Source organism: Lutjanus erythropterus, chromosome 17 (assembly GCF_056507025.1).
Source record: "Lutjanus erythropterus isolate fLutEry1 chromosome 17, fLutEry1.hap2, whole genome shotgun sequence".
Lineage (NCBI taxonomy): Eukaryota > Metazoa > Chordata > Actinopteri > Lutjaniformes > Lutjanidae > Lutjanus > Lutjanus erythropterus.
The window spans coordinates 12,165,034-12,191,144 of NC_139333.1; the positions used below are offsets into that span (position 1 = coordinate 12,165,034).

A 26,111-nucleotide genomic window follows, 5' to 3' on the forward strand; every position below is an offset into this window, starting at 1 on the left:
TCGCCAAGATAAACTTCACAGGCGGTTGCCACTCATTTACGGGCTGAGCAACCCAACTCCGCCGGATCAAACTGGTCGCCTCGCTCATTTTTTCTCTAGCCTTGGTTGGAGTGCAGATTAGGTCTGGAATAAAAGCTCCTCTTGTTCACATTTGTCGAGGATGTTGCAAAAGGGCACTGGTTGTGCAATATGAGTTAGGAAACACACTTTACAGGAGGCCTTGAAGGGGAACAGTGGAGGGAATGCTTATTTGGGGACTGTGTACACGCTTTATGTTGGGAACTCTCCAAGTGTATCGGCATTGTTACCTCCTCCTACCCACCTCTGTTTTTTGTCACAGAGAGAACTCAGGATGTTCGCTTGTTTAATGATGTGAGCATCCGTGCTGTAGTTTGAACTATATACACAAGCACCTCAGAGGGGAAAAAATGCTAATGAAGCTATTAATGATAGATCAGTGCATAACTCAACGTGGCAGCAAGGGAGGAGGAGGACAAGTTCGGCAGCATCGTCTTTAAAAAAAAAAAAAAAAAAAATACCACAAGTAGAGAGCTGTGTGGGAGTTAAGAGAAAGGGGGACTGAAAAAGTGCCAGAAGACAGTTGCTCTGTTGTTGGGGAATGTGAGCTGGATAGCTGGCTAAAACACACGCACACCCACTCACACGCATGCACACAGGGAAATGTTTGACTGTATAGACGATGACAAAATGCACATGCTCATGTACACACATCCCGCGCACACACACACTCCAACACAGTACACATAAACACACGTCATAGGCTGAACTCCTAGAGGGTTAGAAATCCCATGTGAGTTTACGCCATCACATCCATTCTCAGGGGATTTTCTAATATCAAATGTAACATTCAGTACTGTGGTCTTCTATTACTGCTGGATTAGCGCTGCCCACCCTCTGCGCCATCAGCTCCCTCTTGTTTTTTTCCCCACGGCCAGTCTTTAGTTCTGTGCAGTTTGTACTCATAATTTTTTCTTCTCTCTGCTTTTGTCCCTCTGTCTCTTAAGGGAGTGGTGGTCAGAGGAAGTTGGAGATTCAGTGAAGACACACGTTTGCTCATGCTTGACTTATGAAACCTCAGTTTCCTGTGCCTCATACAAACTTACATACACCCACACAGGCAGAAATCTACACTGATTTTATTTTGACATATTTACTGCAGAGCACTCATTGCTGTAGCACTTCAATAATAGACTATCTTGTGATAAAATCTCTCTTTAATTCAATTTCATGTTTATACCGTTTGTGTTTCTGTAAGTGATACTCTTTTCTAGCTATCATTGTTATTCTTTTATTTATTCAAGTAAGTAAGTAAGTAGGGCCGTCACACTATCAGATTTTTTTTTACACCATTATCATGGCCAACAGAATTCACAATAACAATATTATCACGCTATCCTGAGTAAATTTGAGAGAAAATTATCTTTGTTTACTGGCAAATTAATCACACTCTCATTTTTCTCTCTTTTTTGGCAAATGAATTACACTTGAAATACAAGTGCAGGGAAGTGGAGTGAGAGTCTGTAACCGTAACTGATTTAAGAGCATAGTCTTTTTAAGACAAACTGTATTATTTGAACACTATTATTATATGTGTATCATTGACATGACATCAGTATTTCTTTCTTTTTTTAAAAACATCATGATTATCGTCATGACAGGTTTATTAAAACACCTCTACTTCAAAGCAAACTTCTGGTACAGCAACAGAGAGCAGCAATGCATCTATAACAAACTTGGAAAAGTCGAGACAAACAATTTTTCAGCTTGCAGTCCCTACTATTTCCTGGCAAAAACTAATGTAATGATTTGCATTGTATAGTAATAACATGAGACAAGTATGTGACAGTTAGGCTCCATGTCATCAGAGGGTGTATGTGTAAGCTTTGTGTGAGCTTTGCGTACCTCTGATTGGCTGTGACCGAGCAGACTTGTCTGTAGGCTTGTCCACGCCACTATAGACACAATCTACTGAGCAATGTGTCAAGCAGACACCAAAAAGTATAAACAAAACCAACAGACATCCATGGTGTCTGCAGCTGTCTCTGAGCACGTCTGTTCAGAGCTATAATCGAGACTGTAGTTTGAACGTTATTGCTTGGCATAAACGAGTAACTACAGCAGGGGTTGGAGTCAGAGTGGAGAGGGGAGTAACATCAGAAGAAAACAGGAGAAAAGCGTGAGTTTGTTTATTCATTTAGTCTTTATATCAAGCCTTTATTTTCCCAGGAAATATTACAGCCAGTGAAAGAAAGATTTCGATACCGAAAGTAAGGCTTAAGCAGGGCTCAGATGACAGGAGTTTTGGCCCGATTTACCTCAGACTCACCCCTCCCAACAACGTAGAACATTGGGCCACAACCCCAGTCGGTACAGATATTTGGCCCAGATTATCTGGTAATGTGAGGGATTTACAGATACATTCTTAAACTTCCCAACCTGCTTGCAGACTCATAAAGCCAGCCACATTTTCAAATATGTTTGATTTTTACAAGTTAAAATCTGGATCATTACGTCATTGTGACAGTAACAGGACAACCAGAGCAGCTGGCAGTGTTGCCAAACCACAATAAACTTCACCTCACACACATTAAATTACATTAACATTAAAATTGCGCCTCCAGTTCTCACTAAATAATGAGCAACGTGTGTTGACCACATCTCACCACACATTTTCTCAAACTCCTCTAGCATTCTGGTTTATTGTCTCACTGCAAAGCACTACCACAGCAAGCTGTTGCACCACGTCAGCCTTTGTTTTTCACAACATGAAATCACATGAAATCATGTTCCCAGTGAGTGAGATCGTGCTCCCTCTGACACAATAATCTTAATAAGATCCTGTAGTATGTGATGCACATTATTTTTGAATCTGGTTGTGTGCACACATTTGAGAGTAAGGACCGAATCTAAATGTGGAAGATGTTATTATTCCACAGCCATGGCACTGTGCAATCAACTTTACTTCATATTGATAAATTAAAGCAAAAAAAGTTGTCTATTTCCACTTTAAATTCAAACCTTACACAGATGACTGAAAAATAACCATAACTAAAGTGCGATTTGCTTGGTATAACTTACTGGAATGTGCAATGTTGTAAAATAGTCTGACAGATACACGGAAAAATATGGAGTTTGCCAGTGGGACAAGGTGCTGGACACCGACACACATTCACCATATCCTGAAAAGTGGCCTGGAAATCTCCACAGTCTAATAATGCATGGCAGACGGAACCCGTCAGAGTGGCAGGCCAGCTGTAAGTGATTTGGTTGGATGAAGAGAAAAAGCAGGAGATACACAGAGAGAGAAAGAGAGACAGATAGAAGAATACAAGGAGGTGGAAGGAGAGACAGTCATCAGCCTTGGCGTCCCATCTCTCTGCAGATCTGGACGAATTTGTCCTGACAACACAGGAGCGACTCAGACAACAACCTCCTGACCCATCTGCACACAAACACAAACACACACACACACACACCTCCTGAAGGGAGGGAGCAGATGAAGGTGTGAGTAAAAGTAAATAAGCTACTAGATGGAGTTAAGTAGGGACAGAAACTGACTCAGGAGTAGCTGAGGAAAACGGTGAAAGAGAGGAAAAAAGGGAGAGACAGCAGATGAGGACAAATCGATTTCGGTAAAGAGGCAGAACGAGCGGTGGGCATGAAAAAAGAAAAGAAAGATGGAGAGGCAAGAGAGCATGAGAAAATGAGAGACAGCCGGAAAGAGGGAAAGTGAAATAGATAAAGAAGAGAAAGACACACCTTGTCAAAAAAAGACAGAGAGAGCAGAGGAGAAAATGAACAGGGAGACAGAAACACAGAGGGGAATACAAAGAATGAATGAAGATAGAGAGAGTGAGGGGAAGATGAGAGGATGCCTTATTTTCCTCCATCTCAATTTGCACAAAACTTTCATTACCACCAATTTGGGCCGGGAGCCGTAGGCTGGACCATTAGGCGAGCCCAGCATCAATCAGCCTAATCTCCCTCCCAGGCTGCTAAATTACAGCGCCCAGTTGCTTATTAAAATTTGTCGCCCGTCTCCCAACACCCGGCCCTGCTGGAGATTAGACAGGGGCCCCCAGACAAATCTGTTCCAGAGAAGAAGAAGAAGAAGAAGAGGAGGAGGAGGGGAAGGGGAGAGAGAGGGGAGGAAGGAAGTACAGGGACAGTAGGAGGGGAAAAAAGAGAAATGTGCTTGCTGAGACAGAGCAGATCAGAGTGGGGGGATGATCATCTGGTTTGATTTATACACTCCTGTAGATCTGGCGTGCACACACACACAAACACACACACACACACTTGCATTTCAGCCTCTCTACACACACTCATACATCCCAATACATCCCATATACACCCGCCTGCCGCCACATGCCCCCCAAATGCAGTTTTCCATTCCTGTCAACACTCCCAACACACACACACTGGTGGTGTAGAGAATGCGGGGTTTTGCGACGCCTCCCATTGCACACTCAATCAAACCAGCGGCCAGATAAGACGCATGATGAATGGCGTAATTGAAGGCGGCAGCAGGGTAATGCTGCATCGCTCCGGGTTTGGTGGAGGAGAGAAGAAGAGTGGCGAGTGGGTGATTAGCCTGTAGGATTTATTGTTATTGCTGTCTTATTAAAAAATACTAAGACTGTCTGCCGCGCCTACTGTAGCGGCACACCTCCAGCGACAGAGCATATAGGACCCTGGACCTTTAGAGGGATGAGCACGCAGCAGAGCTCCACCTATAGAGAATGGGACTGCGACGTGAGCGGCAGTGAGCAACACAAGACATAGTGGGATTTTAACACACAGCAGCTAGAGACTTGCTTGCTGTATTATCAGCTACCATTGCTTAATCATTCATTAGTCCTATAATGGTATAGCTTTTCTCTTACAATGGTGACAATGCAACGTATTCCTGCAGAATGGCGGTTTACCGTGACAACCTTTATAATTTTGTTCATTTGGTTTGTGTTCAAGTGAAGGAGATCAAGCTGCAGACTGAGGGTAACCGTGCTGCCAGCAGAGTGGAGCAGAGCCGTAAGTTGTCACTGTGGCAGTAAATGTACAGTACAGATTACACTATGTCAGTTACTAAATGCTGCAGCTTCTCAAGACCAAGAAAAGTCTCATCTGTTGTTTCCCACCTGCTGGGTTGGTCCTGCAGAACAGAAAACAGGAATGGCTAATGTTTAGCTAAAAGTAACGCAAATGCTAGCATTGTAACTTAACGTTATGTCCCTTTGTAGTTTTGTAATCGAGCCTTGAACTGCAGCATCTTTTTGGAGGTAATGGTAAATTGAACACTGAATGTCCTCTGTGGTTATTAATCACTTTTTTGTCTTGAAAACCATTGTTGTCAGCATGTTGTTAACCACCCACTGGCAATCCCACGATTCCTTGGCTTGAGTCTGTCAGCCAATCAGAGGTTGTGGGTGACAGTGCACATCTTTAGGTGTATTGATAGAACAGGTAAGTTATAATCAAAGCACATTACAAACTTATTATGTAGTCATACCATTAGCTCAGCTTACATGGCGTAGGGTAGCCACGCTGTGTTGTTTGTCGCTGATTCGTTCCTAATGTTATACAGCTTACTTTGTAAAGCTAGCTGGCTGCATAGCTACATAACAAATCAAAGCAAGCTTCTCTTGGTGAGAAACCTTTAACTTGATCTTCAGCCAGTCCATTCATGTGTTGACCCTGTGTGTTCATGGCTGTTGTACAAAATGAGAGTTTGTCCAAAAATGTGGCGACTGCTACCCAGAATGTAGTGCGCCATGATGTTGTTGCCTATTCTCTGTATGGATTCAGGGTGGGGGAGTGATTTGAAGTCTGCTCAGATCACACAAATCTGGCTCTGCTAAACATATAGGTTGCAGGGAGGGACCCGCAGCAACACTGTACACATTATTTCACGCCCAGGAGATTTTTCTCCCCCCTTGTCACCTCCTCTCTAGAGGAAGGGGTGACACTTCTCTTTTCTCACTTTAAGCATCGCAAACAATTCAGAGAGCAGTGAGAGAAAAAGAGAACATGGAGTGACTGGGGTGTGTGTTCGCCTGTAGGTCAGTGGGTAAAAGAGGGAAATTCTACTTCAGGCTGTCGTGCACTCAACACATCAAACACTCTCCTTTCACATATCACAAGCTAGCAAAGGTCCTTGACAGGAGTGAGCCGGATAGTGTACTTAACAGCCAGACTGAGGCCACTCACTCCCTGACAACACACCTTGGCTGTCCTTCTGCTGAGAGAGAGCATTTGCAGAGGGATTTCTCCTCCGGCTGTCCATGCCATCTGATGACCCTGATTTGCCTTGGTCTACTGTTCGTCGTGGCCTAATCTGTCTTAATGGATCCTGACTTGTGGCACATGAAGAGATGATTTCAATTAGGGAGGCTCAGGGTGTTGTTAAAGACACTATGGCACCTTTTATACATGCACGTCTCGAGGAACCAATTAAAATCAGATTGAGGTGAGAAATCAAGGTTGATTTTGTTTCAGCTCCCCTTTTGATAAAAATGTTGAACTTTAAAAGGACCAATATTAACATTTAAGGTGTTACACCAGATAAAACTAACATCTGTACAGCTTCTGTAGAAAAGCAGGGGAAAGAATGCAGACAGAGAAGCCCATTAAAGTTGAGATGAAATGAAAAATGCCTTTTTAACCCTTTTAGATCACATCCCATCATGTTCTGCATCTATTTAACAATATTTCTTTAGTCTCATATCAGAATCCAATCATGTCTTCTTCTTGTAAAGCTAAATATGACGTTGAACCAACCAATTTCAACCAGTAATATTATAACATCCACCCATCAAACAGTCTTCACCTTTTAGTAGCACATAGTTAAGATTTATTTTTTTACTCAGTAATACTTACACTTACTACTACTAGATTCTCTTCAAGTGCTGTTTCATTTGTACTTAAAATAAGATTTGTTGAGTTCCTCTGTTCTATATTTTTGTATGTTCTATATTTTTATATTAACTGAATGCATTTTGGGTTTTGGACTGGTTGAATAAAACAACTAATCTGAAGATATCAATCTTGTGATGGGCATTTTCACTAATTTCTGACATTAATTTACAACATTATTACTGCTTTAAATTACAGCCTTAACATCTACTCTTCACTTTCGGGACACATAGGGTTAAGCCTTGAACAAACACTGTCCTTTCTGAATATGCTGTTTCAGTGTAGTTCTGGCTTACTTATATTGCAGTCAATTAATGGTTTCAAAAGATAAAACAGGAAAATCCTTTCCTTGCTCAACTGATACTGAGACAAAGAGCAGAAACCATTTCCACCACACACTTAAACACAGATTTACTGATAACACATACAGCACATGTGAGCATGCACACAGGCTACACAAAGCAATAAAACCCCACACAAATCCTAGAGTTCGCTGCAGACATACACAAACACACACACACGCTCTGCATCTGCTGCAGATACCCTTCAAGCAAAACAGTGAAAGTACAGCAACTGCGAGCGGTGTGGTTGTACAGAGCGTGTCCACTGTCAACACATACTGACACGGTAACCAGCGCAGGGAAAACCACATATATACACACTCAGCCAAATGTGGTCTCAGACAAAGCCCATTCAGCTGCTATAAATAGAAGAGAAACATTGCAGTTGCTTTGTCTCAAAGTTTAATTAGCATAGCACCTAGAGTATTCAAAGATAGAAGGGCTGGCAGTGGCGGGGAGACGTTAGCCAAACCACTCCGGCCAGTCGCAGCTATTTTAAAGATGAGTTTGAATCTTTGATGTGTTGTTGTTGGCTCTGTTTTGATAAATAAAACTTGTGTTTACTGCTGTTGCAGGGAGGGATGCAAGATATTATCAGCACGTCATTGGTATAGGTTGTAAAACGAAATATCGTTATTGGCTTGAAAAAGCAACATTTCTGCCAATATGATTTAAAATATGCACACGTGGTGCAAGTATGTCTGTGGTGTGAAGGTTTTCTGATGTGTCTGAAACGGATATCAAACTTGCTATTTTCAAAGATTGCTCAGGGTCGGTCATGAAAGGAGGAGCAAAATCATTCCTCCAACACCACAAATTCAACTGTCCATCTTAAGAGCCGTCATCTTCATCAGTATATCTAATTTGTGAAGAAGAAAGGGAAACAGGCAACAGCTAAAAAAACAGGGTCAGCAGTTGTTTTCTTATTTTGCCAAGTGAATTTTATTGGCATTGCTTTTAATTCTGAGGAGCACAGTATTTTATTTTCAAAACCATTGCGCTTTATTTTGAAAAGCATTTTATTTTATGTCTGCATCTGCCAGTGGGCCATCACAGCAGGAGTGGGTGAGTGTGTTAAGTCACTACAGGACAGACTCGATGGCATATATCACACATATCGGTATCAGCAATTGGCCGAGGTGAGTTGGAAAATATCAGCCTATCAGAAATCAGCAAAAACAAAAAATATTGTCCATCCCTAGTTGCAGGGTGTGTGCATGATTTATAAAGTTCAGTTCAGGATCTACTGCTGTATATATAGAGAGTGTGTCTACCTCTGTTGGTCGCCAGCAGCCCTTTTGTGTTGCTGTTCAGACTGATTGAGTGGTGTGCTGTTCGGCCAACTGGGCTTCCGGCTGGTGGACTGCCCGCATCGATTGCTCGGATGAGCCCTTCTTCTGGCGTACGGACAGGAAAACAGAGAGAGAAAGATGGAGAGAGGAAGAGAGTGGAAAAGAAAAGTGAAAGAACAGAGAGCAAGGAGAGAAAGATAAGGAAGGAGGGGGAGAGAAAACAGAAAAAAGGGCAACATTAGCTTAAATGAAAGTTTATTAGCTGTATCAGTCAGTCATTCGGGTGGGGTGGGGCGGGGGTTTTGCCCCAGGCCCTCCATCCGTCCTCTCTATCTATTTCCCTATCCTCACCCCCTCTTTCTGCTTGTGTGTGTGTGTGTGTTTGTAAGGGGAGGGGTTTGGAGGGGGGCAGGCATGACGGGAAAACATTAGGTTGTTGGCGAGTCGCCTGTACACCAGCCAGTAATTGGCTTGGGTAATGGTCATGTCCAGACAAATGGTGTAGGCCCTAACCGTGTTACGAGCAACCAACTGCTCCGCCTGTATTCACAGCACAAAAGCCAGCACTGCACGGATACCGGATGGCTGCAGCCTCGTGTGTATGTGTTTGTGTACAAAACATGTGATTTACTGGGACACAACTTTTTTTTTTTCTTCACCACCTCCCAGCCGATGTGTTGTGCATGGCCCGCACGGGTGATTCATGATTTGCTTGCGTCCTATGTGGGAGACTGTGCTGTGATAAGGAGGAAAAAGATGGCAGCACAAGCCCCGCTCACCTCGAGGGACAAACCAGCATCTGCCGGTGTCCTCCAAACAAGTGACAGATAGGAGACAGGGAGCAAGAAAGAAAGAAAGAAAGAAAGAAAGGGAAGGAGGGTGGGAGGGAGGAGAGGGGGGAGATGACAAGAGAGAGGGAGTAAGAGGATAAGTTCCATTTTTCATCCGTCCCTCCCTCTGCTCTGCATCACTTCCCCTTCTGTCTGACGGCAAGCTGAGCCGTTAATGTCCATTGTGTCTGGATGGGCTGCAAACACACACGCATGTGTGTGTGTGTGTCCTGCTGTTGATACTACACTCTTAGAAATAAAGGTGCTAACTAGAACCAGAAAGAGTTCTTCAACTTGTCCTCATGGGAGAACCCTTTTTGGTTTGTGGTAGCACCTTTTATAAAGATTCCACTTGAAGCCCTTTCAGAATGTTCTACCTAAAACCCAGCATAAATTGTAATTGTAAAATGAGGGATTACACTTAGAACCATCTGTGAAATGTTTCAGCCAGAAGCCCCTCTGAGAGGTTCTACAGAGAATCCTTTTATGGTGTAATGGTTCCACCCAGAAGTTCTGGGCCAGGGCCTTGTCTGGGGGTTTTATCCAGAACCTTGCCACCTTCTAATGATGCTAAAAAGAACCCACCAAAAAGGTTCTGCAGAGAATCTATTTATTTTTCCAAGTTTTTTTTTTCTAGAAACCACCCAAAGGTTCTACCAACAACCATTTATATTCAAAGGGTTTTGTCTGGAACCCAGTAAAGAGAACGTTTTTATATTCCAAATGTTTTACCTAGCAAGAACCAAAAATGCTTTACATTACAAGGGCTTTATTGAGCACCCACCCTGGGGGTTCTACCGGGAATCTTTTTATATTCCAAGGATTTCATCTAGAACCCACCCAGAGAGGTCTACCAAGAAGGGTTTTATCCAGCATCCACCCGGGGGGGAGGGGCTATCAAGAAACCTTTAAATTTCAAGGGGTTTGGAGAACCTCCTTAGTATTACAATGAACCACTGACAAACCTTTTCTTTAAAAAAAGGTTCTATGGAAACAAATCGTTATGGGGTCGTTCAGGAAGAACCCACCTGGAACCCTTATTCCTAAGAGTGTATACAAGTCAGAATGAAACATATATGTCCCTACAGTGTAGGAGCTATGCCAGCTAAATAACATGCATACATGGATAAAGCTGTGTGTGCATCTGTGTGTGTGTGTGTCTGTATGAGTGTGTGTATGAATGGTGGCAACCCCTCAGCCATCCAGCTATCATCTCCCGCCAGACAGGCCCCACCAAGCCAGCCCAGCTGGATAATGAGATCCATTATGATTTACGTGCCAAGAGGACAGCCAGACAGAACAAAGACATGTACACACACACACACACACACACACACACACACACACAGAGTTTGGTGTACATGTCAGTGTGTGTATGCGCGTGGGCTCTCTGTCTCTTACTGTATGTGCTGATGTGTGCTGCCACTGTTTCATATTTCAGTTTTTTCCATCAATTTTATTCTGCGTGTGTGTGTGTGTCTGTGTGTGTGTGTGTGTTAGCTACATTAGCTGCCTGGAGGGCATCCTGCAGTGGGTCCTCTTTCCGTTTGCAACTCGAGAACTCAGACCATCTACCTTCCTCCATCTTCTTCTCTCACTCACACACTCTTTCTTTCTGTCTCTTACCTGAAAAAGCAAACTCATTGAAAGATTGAGTCTCAGGTACAGCTACTTCTCTCTACCACACTCACTCTCTCTCTCTCTCTCTCTCTCTCTCTCTCTCACTCTCTCACTCTCACAGACACACACACACACACACACACACACACTCTGCCCCAGGGCCCTGCAGGCAGAAAGCGAAAGGTGAAGATTACAACTATGTGCTGCATCAAAAAAAGGGGAGACCACACAACCTCACCCTGATTGATCAGTACCTCTGCAGCACTCTGCAGCTAGCCAGGGATTTGTTCCAAGGTATGTGTGTGTGTGTGTGTGTCTGTGTGTGTGTGTAAGAAGAGTGTGCTGGGATTTGTTAGTGGAGAGCCGAAGTAGCTGTCAAACACATTTTGGAAAAGGAGCAGCCTATTGCTTCATTTCACTTTTTGGGAATGGGGGTGGGGATGGTGTGTCAGCTGAGAAAAAAAAAATCTAATCTGCTTCTGCAGATGAAAATGTGAAACACGTCACTTATTTTTTCCAAGCAAAGACTTTTAAAGAGACTGGCTGTAAGCTTATGAACTGGCTATGAGCTGACTCATGACATCATATCAAACACACAGAGAAACACAAAATCTAACTTGTTGAGCTGCAACTAACTTTTTCTCTTTCAATTAATCAGTCAGTTGTTTAGGTTGTTTCTGTACAGTCAACGATCTAAAACCTGAAGACATTAGATTTATAATTAAGCAAATTTCACACTGGGCAAACTGAAAGCAATTTATTTGACAGGTCTGTTTGATGCATGATAACAAAAACAGTTTAATTTTCAGTTGATCGACTGATCAATTAATCAAACTAACTTTTTCAGCTCAAGAGACATATCAAGTCTCTGAAAATGTTACAGAATGTTGCTTTAAAATACATTATCAAAGGGACAGTTCAGATTATCTGTACTGACCCTGTCCACAGCAGTTAATTGCTAAGCTTCTATGCTGGTACTCTTGCTGCATCTCCAAATTGGGTAATACACTGACTATTAATAAGTACCTCATACAACCCCATTTCAAATAATTGGAACTATCCCCTTGACATATTTATAATGGTTATTACAGATATTTTATCATTTGCAACAACGCATTCAGCACACAAACCTGCAGTGAAGAAATCTGAGGTACAAAGCTGTGGTTGTGAGATGGACACACGTGAGCAAAATACAAATGAACATGCAATAGACATTTATAAAATTACAAAATTTTTCATATTCTCTATATCCCACTCTCTAACTCTCTCTCTCTCGCACACGCACAGGGCAGGCCTGCCCACTCTCCCTGAGCACAGTGCACAGAAAACAATGACGGGATTCTCTGCTGTTCCTGCTTTATGAAGTATTCAAGTGACGCCAGCTCAATTAGAGGCCTAAATGCCAAGATCCAGACTGGAGAGGGATGAAGAGATGACGGGAGATTAGGAGAGAAACAGAGAGAGAGAGGGACAATGAGGACACTAGGCAGAGGCAGGGAGCAGGACAGCAGAAGACACGTGAAGACATGGAGAATGATGGACGCACGTAGACATGCTAAAGGAAATGGATAATGGCATGACAGAACAGGTGAATATGAGAAAATGAGAAATACAAAGGAGAAGAACGTAGTAGTGCAACAAAGGTCGATTCAGCAGGAAATAAAGAGACAAACAAGAGGAGACAGAAGGATTAATTCCAGTAAGAGACACAACCAGGACTATCATGACCTCCTTGATCTGCCTTCCATTGCCCTGCCTTTGTATACACACATATACACACACACACAAACACATAAACACACTCAAAATCCTCTGTGGTATGTATTTCCATCATCAAATGTGATCAGCGCTACTGTCCGTGAGCCAACATTCACTCAACCATGATAACCCCTGTGGGAAGGCGCACACACACACACACACACACACACACACACACACACACACACACCCACAGACACACACGCACACACACAGAGCGACACTTTTCTACAACGAAATACTGAACCTTTTGACCACAACACACATACACACGCAGGGTGTGAGCCCGCTGCGAGCAGCCGAGGAAGCAGAGAGGGACCTGACATGCCTGGTTAAATTAAAAGGTCAAATAAATTAAATAACATCAAAGTGAACGAGCCTTCAGATGAATGGTGCCGTGGCTCGGCTCAGAGGTTGAGCTCTGGGGGGTTGTCTCAAAGAAAATGAGGAGCGACATAATCATGTATTATTTAATTTAAAGGATAATTCTGGTTTATTACAACTATTTCATAGTTTTGGCTGCTCTTTCTATGGGTAATAAGAACATTGTACTCACCAAGTTAATTGCTGAGATCTGGGAATGTGGCCACAACACTAAACAGAAGTCAGACAAAGACATGAGTATTTAGATATTTATAGAACTTTAAAACAAACCTCCAGTTTAGCCAGGAGAGAAGACGAAGGCTGTGTATTAAAATCAGTACCCAAACTGTAATTTACAAACACCAAGTACTGTTATGGCTTCTTGACAACAATCATCTGATTGACTGTTTCTTGCTCCATCCAACTTTGCTGTAGCAATGTTACCATGTTCCTATGAATCAATGCTTCAAAAATGTGTAAGTTTTACCATGTTTATGTTGTTTTAGTCTTTATTTTGTAGGATAGCCTGTTTATAGCACGCCACACGGCTAATGTGGCTACTACCACAGGCTGTGGCAAAGTTGTGTGTTGTTGTGTGTGTTTGTGCTGCTGCCATATGCAAATTTATTTGGTAGACATGCCAATATAGCTATGTATGAAAAATTGTTCTGCAACTATGACTGGCCCTCAGCAGCTACTTTGTTCAGACCATAAAGTTGCGTGGTGGGCAGTGAGGTGAGATTCACAGCACATACCATTACTGTACCAGGGAGTCCAGGGTCGTAACAACTTAATTTAAATTAAGCAATTTGCAAGAACAAATAAAAGAATGGTGCAAATACCACACAGCATGCTACTGAGCCAAGCTAAATAACCACATTATCATTATCATTTTGCCTTAAAATTTTCATTTTTACTGAAAAAAAAACAAAAACAAAAAACTATTAAAATCAATTAGATGATATTTGTTGGGGTCGGTACCAAACAAACAGCAAGATCTTTAGGCCAAGGTATGTATGCAGCACTACAGTACTTCATTACAGTGATGTTTTCTGTCTACCCTGGAATACTTGATATGATAAAATAGGGTTGAGATCAGCCATGTCCAGTTTCTATGTGTTTTACAGTGATGTACAGTACAGCAAAATACACTGACTGTCATTTGATGGGTCTTTAATCCAGACTGTGTCAGCAGTATGGGTGGGCTGCTGCAACAGATCCAGATATTATCACCATTCTCTGTGCATTTACAGACAAATTTTGTGGTTTCAATAAAAGTCCCATCAGTGCAGACAAAGTGTTCATCTTCTCCATGTTGGCCACCATCTCAACTATTCTGACGTCTAACTTGGTATGCGTGCAGTCTGAAGCCGAACCCACAACCTCACTGTTGTGGCATGTCCCACGCTCCAGCCCGCTCAGCAATCAGCACCAGCGTCAAAACCCAAAACACATGCTCCAACCAAAATAATTCCCTTTAATTGGGCACCAACAGAACAACACTGTGCCTCAGATCTTACTGTGACAAAAACCTAACGTCAATATTTCTCCAACAAACCAAACTCGGGGTGAGCTCCCCCCACCCTTCCTCCTCATCTCGGTCCTCCTTAACAAAACAGCTCTTCGCTCGCTGTGGTGCCAACCCTAATCACTTCCCTCAGCACCAGGTGGTTCTCATTGACTGGGGCCCAGCTCCTCCACTCCACAAGACGCTTCGCCAGAGGAAATTGGCTCGTCTGCGCGCATTTATTGCTCATGAGCTCTATCGAACAGAGTCGCGCGGGCCCTCCAACGCCGGCCTTGGCCTTTGCTCAGGCTCTCTCTGGTTTGGTGTACAGAAACAGCTGCTGCAGCGTGCACCACACCATCCAAAGAAACAATTAGAAACACCCTTTTCCTATTACTCCCCACCATTAACCGCCATTGTGTGGAATTAGTGGCAGTCTATGGAATAAGTGGATTCTAATTCATGCCCTCTTTTCATGGGCTGCGGCTGCTGCAGTGGCTTTCCTCCACTAATGAAGAGGATGAAAGAGAAGTGTTAATCAAACTGAGCATCTCATCTGTGGTAATAAGGAGCAGAGGAGAGGCCTTGGAGTGACTCCCTAGTGGTGTTTGTGTGTATGTGGGCGTGTGTGTGTGAAAGGGGAAGTGGGTTTGTATGTATCTGTTGCTATGCTAGTCTGATACCACTCACAAAGTACAAATGCTTCATTCCTGTACATAAGCAGAGTTTTCAGGTACTGTACTTTACTTGTGTATTTATTTTTCTGACAGCTCTTACTCTACATTTTAACATAAAAATCTGTACTTTCTACTCCTCACATTTTCAAAACAGGTTTGTTAGTTCATTTTTAATGTATTAATTAATTGCTTTCTTATCAAGACGACTTTCAACCTAAATGGATGATGGGACAGTAACACAGGAAAGACATTTCCTTGGTGTATCTATTAGTGCATATCACACACAACGACATAACAAGGTGAGAAAGACAAAAAAAAAAATGAAAAAGACCAGAGACAAAAAAAGGCACACAAAGATGAAAAATAAAAAGATGATGAAGACAAAAAAGATGAAAAAGACTGAAAATATGTAAAATACGTAAAAGATGTAAAAGACAAGAGAAAGAGACTCAACCGTGGAGAAAAGGGTTTTTTTCGCTTTGCACAGAAACTGCTTGTAAAATGTCATTCAGAAGGTGATTTTTTACGTTTTTACTATCTGTACTTCTACTTGAGTAAAGAATGTGTGTACTTTTTCCACCTCTGCTATGACTGAATTCAAGGCTGTGTAAAGTAAGAGATTGTCAGTTAAAGAAAAATAAATAAATAAATGCAGGAAATAATGTCTGTGGCTGGGCCTTGTTTTCTAATTGCTTAGTCTGAGCCCAGAGGGATGAATGCCCCACTATGGGCCAGTCCCTCTCTGCTAGCAGCCTTTCATCCCTCCCAGGCTCCCTCGTCTTGGACCACAGTGCTAACCAGCAGGGTCTGATTAGATTTAAATGTCAAGAGAGATAGGACAATACAGTTATCTTCCAAATTATAGCCCATTAAAGGGCCTAAGCAGTGCGCCTCCTTCCTCAACTAACTAATCACCAACCAGATTCATCATCTCACAGACTGGGGCATAATTTGGGAGGCTGTGGTTTCCCTTGCCTCTCCCTTTCTCTCTCTGTGTGTGTGCGTATCACACCATGCACAAGGGCATCCAGGAGTGTCTGTAATGTGTGATCAGTGTGTGTGCATGCTGTGTGTGTGTTGCTCCAGAGGGAGCTGGTTTAGCGCCCCAGGCCAGTGCCCCATTAAAGAGAAAGAGAGAGAGACAGTGAGTGTGTGTGTGTGAAAAGAGAAAGAGGAGAGGGGCTCCTCATTTAGACAGCAGGCGTGGCAGGCTGTGTCCCACCTGCAGCCAACCAACAGACAGACACACAGACAGTGGGACGAGGACTTGGAGGCCTCCCATCTGTCCCCCTCCTAATTCACCTGCTGTCCTCGGGGTGTCATAGGGAGACACACACCAAAATAATGGAGTCTCCATCTTCTGGTCTGTTATATTACATCATGTTTTTTTTACTCTTCCTCTCTTCCTTCAGTCTCGGCCCAGTTGATGACACAATAGTGATATGTGTGGACAATAGAAAGTCGCAACAAGAAAATTATTAATAAAATGTTCAATTGTTTACTTAAATGCATAAAATTCAAACTGCCATTAAATAACATAACAAATATGCCCTGGCTCATAAACAGCCCATCATAACAGAAACAGTGTGGGGAAAGAAAATGAGTGCTGACAGTGAAGAAATTGTTAATAAAAAAAAGGACAGGTCACCTTGCCAGTGTGGCAGTTTTTTTTTTTACCTGGGTGGTTAACCTTTTTTTCTCTTGGTCTTAAAAATAGGTCAGTGATCGACATTTATCTATATTGACTACAATAAAACATATTATCGTGATATATTTTTCAGCTACATCACCCAGCCTTACTTCGGTATGACCAACTCAGAAGTTAGTATTGCTCTGGTTCCCTCCACAAAAAGCCAATGGGATTATTCCAGTGGGTTCTGGATTAGTGCAGAAAATAAGCCCTGTAGTAAACCAAAGTTTCTTATAACGTTCACAAAAGAACAATATTTTTTATGAATTTGGAGATGTAAATGCAATCGCCAGAAATAAAAGCTAGCGTATGGCTATAAACGAACTAAACCACAGTCACATGACTCAACATCACCTCCACTAAGTGACTAGTACTCGACCTGATGACGCTAAACAATCAACAACTTGTCTTTTCAAATTCAGTCAATTTAAATTTTAAGGCAGCCCAGACACTAGCTTCCTTAGGTTAAACAACATGGGTTTTTGATATTGCATATGAAGCTTCAAATTTTTACTGACGTATTTTATGTCATAGAATAAAATGTTTTCCTTCAGCTTGTGTTAACTTCATACCTTATTTCAGGCAAATAAAAAAACCCACTGACTTTGAGACGAGATGACAAAGTGCTAATATGCCAAGTCACTTCCATGTTTTAGGACTCATTTCTGCAGCACTCTATTTCATCCTTCATTCTTCAGACACATGCCTTCCTGTCTTTGTTCTTTAATTCTTCCTTCCTCACCTCCACTTGTTCCTCTATAAGGAAACCTGTCACTGATCTGGCATGCATTACAGTTTTCATCCCATCATCGCAGAGGTGGTGTCTTATGGAGGAAATATAGGACTCATATCTCAAGGTGGTTTCCTTCATATCCTCGTCTCTCCTGGCTGCTTCGCCTCTTTCCTGCCCTGCCCACCTTTCAGTATTCATCTTCTATACGTCCATGTTGGATCCTCTCCTCCTTCATTCTGTTTTTCAGATTTTGCCCCTTCCTTCCTCCCTCTTTCAACTGATCCTTTGTCTCTCTTTCTTCTCCATCTCTCTTTTCTCCCCTCTTATCTGTCTTTTCACCCCCCCACTCCTCCATCATGGACTTATATTGGGCTCTGACTTCATACCTCCGCTGGCGATTTATGCACAGGAGCCTGCATGATGTGCATTAGGGCCCCCGCTGTACGGCAACACCATTATGGATCGTGCTATAAATAGCTGCCGTGCGTCCTGTAAAAGCTTTTCATTACATAGAGATATCGTTCAATCAATATAAGCCCCTGCGCTAAATCTAATTACCAAAACGAGCGGGGGATGAAAAAATATATATGTATTTTCAAGATGATTGGGCAAGCGGAGGCAGGGCACTGTTGTGACCAAAGAGGTTTCAAGAGGACTCTTAACAAAATAAATTGCCTGTTTTAAGTACAAGGCACAAGAGATAATTGGGATGTGGGGAGTATGAGGAAGAAAAAAATGGAGGACTGAGTGAGGAGAAGTGCTTGATGGATAATAGAGGAAGGAAAAAAACACAAGGTTTAAAGGACTAGTTCAGATTAGTTTATGTGGGAAAGTTTGAGGTACTAATCAATGACACTGAATTACCTACAGTACCTACTAGCCCCCAGTTTGAAGAAGCAGAGAGGATTGTGGGTAGTTGTTTTGTCGATGTGGAAAGTGTGTATTTTATGTACTGAGAACTTTACCGCTTTACTTTTACATTAGACAGCCTTTTCTGACGGAAAACCACCTTAATATAAGCTAATTATTGCTCTCTCCAAACCAACTAAATTCCACAGATGAAATCACTAATTTTACCTCACAGAACACAAGAGTTGCTCATCTACTGCTGCCTTGACTGGTTAGTTTGTGTTAATGCGTGACTTCTGTGCTTTTAAAGATAGTTTCCGATTCACTGAAGTCACATAAACGAATAAGCAAGTCAAGGCAGCAGCAGACCAGCAACTTCCACCTTCTGCCAGATAAAATTACTGATTTCTCCTATGGAGTTTGGCTAATTTGAAGAAAGACATATTTGTCTTATATAACAGCAGTTTACCATCAGAAAATTCTGGCTGATGGCAAATTTAAGCAGTGAAAATATTCCAAATATAGCATACACTTAAACTGATTATGATTTTTTTTTTTAGCTGGACCTTTTTTAAGTGGCTATAATACCTTTTGTTGCTGACCCAGTACACAGCAGTTCATTGGTTAGCTGCCATGCTGGGACTCCTCTCTGCTTCTCCAAACTGGGGGCATGCCGACCACCATCTACCGCAGACTATCCATAAGCACCTCATATAACCCACCTCAAACAGCCCCAGCTATCCCTTTAAACATACATTCTCTTGTGCACACACAGAGGCAGAGACATACTGTCCTGCTCTGAGCAGCTTTACCCACATACACACACACACACACACACACACACACACGACTGTACAGTAGATGCACAAACACATTATGTTGCTACTGGGCCCCTGCTGAAACTCCATGGGGGCCACTGGTCTGAGCCAGCCACACAGCAAACCTTCATATGAGGTGCAGCTGTAGGAAGACTGGGGAGAAAAACTGGAGAGAAAGGGGGAGTGAAAAGGACAGAGAGAAGGAGAGAATAGGAGGAGCCCAGGGTGTCATTTCTCTCTCTGTCAGCTCCCTGCCTCCCCCATCCTCCCTCCCTCCCCCATCACCCCCTGAGATGTGGATGCTTCGCGGGGACAATTACCGACTGACACTTCATCATGGGCCGCGCGACAGGCGCTGACGGCCCTCGTCCAAACAAATGATGCTGGGGTCGAGGTTGCGGGCCTGCCTTCGAGTCTGCCTGCCTGTAGCCCCGCAGCACGGCCCTGCACTGCATTAGCAAGCCGCACACACACACACACACATGCACACACACAGAAAAAAAAGCTACATTAAAAGAGACTCCTCTCAACCAACCACCTCCTTCCTTTAAGAAAAACACATTTATCAGCAGTGGGGGGGATGGTGGGCGAGGCGAGGGTGGGGGGGCTTCGATAGAAGGATGGAGGGTGGGTGGGGGCGCTACAGTACTGTCAAACCCCATCCCCCTTAGGTAAAGAGAGAGCTCTTCATCTTTGTGAGGCAAGTAGGACTCTCACACACACAAAAATACTTGCGAACCCTCCACACATACAGCTAATCAGATAATGGGGTTAAACAGCATCCTAAAAAAGCCAACGAGGCAAAAAAGCCAACAATCAGCACAGTGACACCAGCATGCATCAATTAACCCCGTGTCTTTGCGCAGCACAGATAACACCCTGAACCCCCTTCACAAGCAAAACGATCAACTCACTGCTTTGCCTTGAGTGCAGCTAACTTTAGATTCACAAAGTAGGTCAATTGCTAATAGTCAAAAAAGGGGGCAGCATATAGTGTTTAAAGGGACAGTTCACCCCCAAATCAAAAATACGTATTCTTCCTCTTACCATTGTTTCATACAATCACTAACATGTACTGCTGCAGTCTCATTGATGGTTACTTTATCTTGCCGCTGTGCTCTCCACTTATCTTGTGCTGCCTTGAGATGTGTATGTTTTTGTATGTCCTATGTTGGTGACATCCAGTTTCCCTTCTAGGGGATTAATAAAGTATCTCGTCCTGTATCATGTCATACCTGCAGTGCTGTTCATCCATCTAGACTGTTTTTGTGTGAGGTGTTGAATTTTAGAGATATCAACTAGAAATGTCTGTTCCAGTATTGATTTCTCTTGATGTTTATCATTATTATTAGTATCATCACTGTTATTATTATTATTATTATTATTATTATTATTAGTAGTAGTAGTAGTAGTAGTGGTGGTATTACATGCAGCTGAAACTGAACTTCAGTCTAGAAAGTTTGTGTAGTTTGTGAAATGTAACTTGTGTAATGGCATCCTTCAACCATTGTAGGGCACAGTAGGATTCATCTCTCTTTTTGCATTATTCAAGGTTGTGTTTACAATCAGAAAACACATGGCAAATACAAGGTGTTGTGGAATTTAGATCAGAATGCGGATCGGTGTTGCAAGTCCAATCCTCGATGAATGCTTTATGTCAGTATCGGACCCTGATACTGATATTGGATCGAATCGGCCCCATCTCTATCGCTCTAACAGGTCAGAGGAAAAATAAGCATTTTCATTTTGAGGGTGAACTGTCTCTTGAAGTAAGAACTAAAGCTGCATGATGTGGTAAAAAAAAAAAAATCATATTGCAATTGAAATATGAAGTTCCATCAGTGGGAATGATCATTTTTGCATCAGAATTTTTTTTTCCACAAATTTTTCCTCATCAGGAAAGATCAGCAGGATTCTGTGGTTTGTATATTGCACTTGGCCATGTTGCAATTTCAATAATATTGCGATTAATTGAGCAGCCCTAGTAGAAAACATAGGAAAAATGAGAGAAAGGCATGTGGAGGACCTGCTGGTAGCGGTCCCTTAGCTGAGAGCCTGAACCTGCAAATTAATAAACGCTGCCTGTGATCTCAGCCCGGGGAGGCCGATGAACAACAATTGAGACAGACATCAAACGCTTGACTAACACTGAAACAACACTTGGTAAAAAAGCTTGCCGGTCTCTGAACACACTCACCACTGTACACGCAAGACAGAGAGGAGGAGGAGAGAAAGAGAGACAGAGAAGAAAGCGAGACGGAGACAGCATAAACAATGAAACATTTATCAAAGCGAGGAGCACAGCATCTTCTTTGCTGCACGGGCAGACTGCTAATGCAGGTGGCATTGTTGTTGTGGTATCCTGGGCCGCCACTGTGAGCAGCTTTACGAAAACTCACAAGCAACCTGCTCCCTATTGGCTCTATACTTTGTGGATGTCCTCTGCCATCCCAGAGGAGCTCAGTTTGCATTGTTATGCGACTCTCTATGCGTTTATTATCACATTCTTTTCATTCATACTCCTGATGTTTTCCCTATTGGCAGCCCCTGCTTGATAAATGTGTTTATGGCATCTCTCACGTCTACAAAACCCTTGCACAAGCCGCTGTCTAAGATAAATAAAAGGAGAGCTGAGAGGGGTGGGGGGGTTTAAAAATGAAGGGCAGCAGAGAAAAAATACAGAGCAAGAGCCATACGTCATGTTGGAAAGGCCCTTGAGAACGCTTTCAATCTTTCCGTCAATATTCAGCGCGCAGGCCTGTATACGCCATCATTAAAAAGGGGATGCTTCCCTGTTTATTTATCATAAGGACACATGGCTGACAGCTTCCTGTAAACAAGTCGTGTGTTTATATATGTGCATGTGTGTGTGCGGACGTTCACTGAAGCTTCCACAGGCTTTTCGCGACCGTTATCTATTAAAATGGATGGCTGTTGCTCAGTAATGTGGGGAACAAGTGATGGAGTTGGCCTGTGTGCTTTCTGATAATGGCTGTTAGGGCTCATCACTGTATACAGAGATTGAGGTTGTTTAACAGATGAGGAAAAAAATTATTTTCTTCCACACTGACTGGTGGCGAGAGAACTGAAAAGGATTTAATGCATGAGGTGAGAGTGGAAAAATGAGGTGGCATTCAGTTTTTCCAAGATGTTTCCCCAGCTTAATCACCTCCAAGATAACACATCTGAATAGTGAATGAGTCTTTCTCACAATGTGAACTTGTCATAAAAAGGTTATAGTAAAGACAATGATCTCCAAGAGCTAAATCTTTTTTGTCCTTGATGCTTTGCACAGTTTCTTGTACTCTGACAAACCTTGTTTAACTGTCAAAACATAAACTTTTAGATAATCTAGGAGTCCTGCTATTCAGCTATTAAGCATGAGACCCCCAAATGACTAAAGCTTAATGCACTGTCACCAGCGTCACTGTATTAAGTGCAAACTGAAAGCGCAAGTTGAAAATATTCAACTTGAGTGAAAACTTTGAGTGTATCGCAGGGCTTTGCAGAGTATTGTGTGGGGAGAAACAGAGCAGCAGCTCGCAGACAGTCAGCAGCTGAGATCTGGAGGACACAGCTGGGGTTAGAGTCTGAGCTTCTGGAGGAATAAACACTGCAAGTCACATCGGATTCTGCTCTAATCCAATGAACTTTACTTCATGAACACACACAGAGAGGAGAGAGGAGAAAGAAGAGACACCTGAAGGAGATAACAGAAAGAACCGCAGCTTCTTTAGTGCGAGGCTCAGTCAGAGGCTGAACTGAACACAAACACACAGCCTTGGTGCAAAAATTCCTGATAATTCACTTCACTTGCTGTCTGAACACACCAATATTGACCAACAACAAGTACCAAACATTGGGAAATTCTAATATCAGACTGTTTCTTACCAAAATTTTAAAACTGCACAACACTAATCTACAGCATGCTGCCTTCAGTGTCCGTGCACTGACTTTGTGGCTATCATCAGCACTGAGGGTTATTCAGTCCACTCACAGATAAGCTAAAGCTAAACAAGTGTTGGCCAACAGCTGTGTCCAGTCAGCCTGTCAGTCAGTCAATAGCACTGATAAGTTCAAACTTGTTGGAGGAAATGAATTCCTGGTATTTGTGAAGAGGGATGTTACTATTTATTCATCCTCTGATGCAGGGACCTGCATCAAATGTGTATTCAAATAAACCCATGCATCGGCAAATTACTTCCTTGTTGTGGAGGATGTTTGTGCAAGTCAGAGCAGGTGAGTGTGTTTGCGTGCATATGTGAGTGTCCAGGCCGAGTGACCCACAGAGAAAGACAAATGGCTATAGCAGGGGGCCGTGCTTGACATTTAGTTTTCATGTGGTAATGGACGTTGACCTGTCGGGGTCAGGCCTGCCAGCGAGGCAGCAGAGGGGCCCATTCCTGCACATGGCCCCATCCTTGTAACTAGACACTAGCAAAACAGTGGTAGACACACACACACACACACACACACATAATCACTCACTCACTCAGTAAAAAAGAAGACAGAGGGGCATCAGACATCCCACAGGTTGGACCACATAGGTGGGATGTCATTCTAGAGAGGAGACAGATGTTCGCTATGTGGTTTTGAGTGTCAGGAGCAACATGTGCTAGAAAAATTAGGTCGCACTTTAATTTACAGTACACTGATAAGGATCAGAAGAAGGAAACACATAGGAAATTTCACTTTTATTTACACTACATTTATGTTGTAATGTGTCTGTAATTATCCTCTAATAAGGTCTAATAAGAGCCTAACAACTGGAAATATTACACTTAAGTTTACAATACAATTCTGTTGTAATGTGTCCCTAATTATCATCTAATATGGTTTAATAAGGGGTAACAATGGGAAATATTAGACTTTTGTTTACAGTACAGTTCTGTCATAATATGTCCTTGATTATCCTATAATAAGGTCTAATAAGGGTCTAACGATGCGAAATAATACACTTTAATTTATAGTGCAGTTCTGTTGTAATGTGTCCCTAATTACCCTCTAATAAAGTCTAATACAGAGCTTTTGTTTCTAGTTTTTGTCTGATTACATACAAAGCACAGCTTGTTACATCTTATCAGTGTACTGTAAAATAAAGTGCAACCCAAAATTACGGTCAGGTTGCATGTGTCTGTCTGTGAAGGTGCACACTGATTCCTCCATCCATGGCAACAGTAGCTTGCCTATAGTACAGGGAAGGCAGAGCAGTGGTAGCTGCTGTTGTTAAGGGAGTACCCTGTGTTCACCCACAACTCGGCAACAGGAGGCTACTTTATATACTGTTTGTGACAGCTTTGTGGTAATAATGGAGCCCAGGCCCCTGCTAGTGCAAGTGGCATGCTCAGTCAAGTGAGACTTTGCCTAAGAGAACACACATATACTCACACACACACACGCACACACACACACACACTAGGCAGCCTCCTTCACGCCTAATGAGACCACTGGGAGAGTGGAGAGCGGGAGGCAGGGAGAGAGAAGAGGAGAGGATGGGAAATAAAGGAAGAGCGAGGTAAAAGGAGTGGAACAACGATAGCAAGAAGGGAGTAAGAAAAAGACAAATGCATGGAGAGAGTAAGAGAGGCTCCAACTTTCAAGGTTTGGGACTGGGAGGGAAGAGAAGGGGCGACGGAGAGGGGGGAGAAAAGGAGTGATGACCTGGATTGCTGCCAAAGACGCAAGAGGAGGATGTGGGGGTGTCAGAAAAAGAGGAATGAGAGTGTGTGAGAGAGAAAGAGAGAGAGGGAGAGGGAGTTGAGGTACACTTCTAGGGTTAACAGCGGGTGGTTATGCAATGTACACAACGCAGGAGTGCAGGGGGGATCAAACACATGGGGTGCATACATAACTAAATCTGACACCGTAGTGCAACAAGAGACGATGAGCAGGGAGAGAAAAAAAAACAGGCAAAACAACACTAAAATTAAGAGAACAGACACTCCCTGGGGATGGAGGGAGGGAGAACGAGTACATTGGGTACTGGATACACATCATCTTTGAGTAACAATGGAGGAGAGGAGGAAAGCAATGACAGAGAAAAAACAAGCCAACAAAAAAAGAAAGACAAAAATATATATACTGTATGTCAAAACTGCTCTACCTCTGCCTCTGGCACTACAGCATCATCTGCTCATCCAGGCAGGTGCACAGTGCAGGACTGGGAGTGGAGGGTAAGTGAGTAAATAAATCCTAGTCCAAAATGGGAAAAGACTTGAACGTCCAGTGACAAGGAACACGGACAGACAGGCACAGCTGAGCCTTTGGTTTTGCTTCCAGGGAAAACGGTGCATGAATTATTAACAGGCACACGGTCTAATGAAGTGAGGATGAGCCACTTGGCTCCATGCTCATCAGAGTAGACAACCAGGCTTGTTTGGACTATAGTGTTCAGGCCCCACAGCAGGTTACAGTGTCAACAAGTGACATGTCACTTATACCACTGCCATGAACATTGCTCCGGTTATCAAGGAAAACACTGTTGCTGAGTCCTGCATCGTTTCGAGTACCTACCGGGTGAACCTCAAAAAAATAAAATATTTATACAAAGTCGCATGCACAGGTATGATTGAAAATGAGCTAACTGTGGATGGACAGCATGTGAGAACAATAATATCACAGGTACAATATAATAATATTTTTTATACTATGTCCTGGAGAAATCAGAAATTGAACTGACTACAGTATTTTTGACATGTAA

At 42.8% G+C, this 26,111-nt stretch overlaps 1 protein-coding gene across 4 annotated transcripts in view; it reads right to left on the reverse strand.

The window, feature by feature from the left end:
* The window catches only part of raraa (retinoic acid receptor, alpha a), a 196,720-nt gene that overhangs the window by 128,996 nt on the left and 41,613 nt on the right, over window positions 1-26,111 (reverse strand). For 2 of the 4 annotated variants that reach the window (XM_084741513.1, XM_084741511.1), the window contains one exon: window positions 8,549-8,671. The exons of 1 other annotated variant lie outside the window; for it this stretch is intronic. The gene's annotated coding sequence lies outside the window, so the exon portion shown is untranslated. The remainder of the gene's footprint in view (window positions 1-8,548; window positions 8,672-26,111) is intronic. One more of the 4 variants, XM_084741512.1, reaches the window with a different exon arrangement.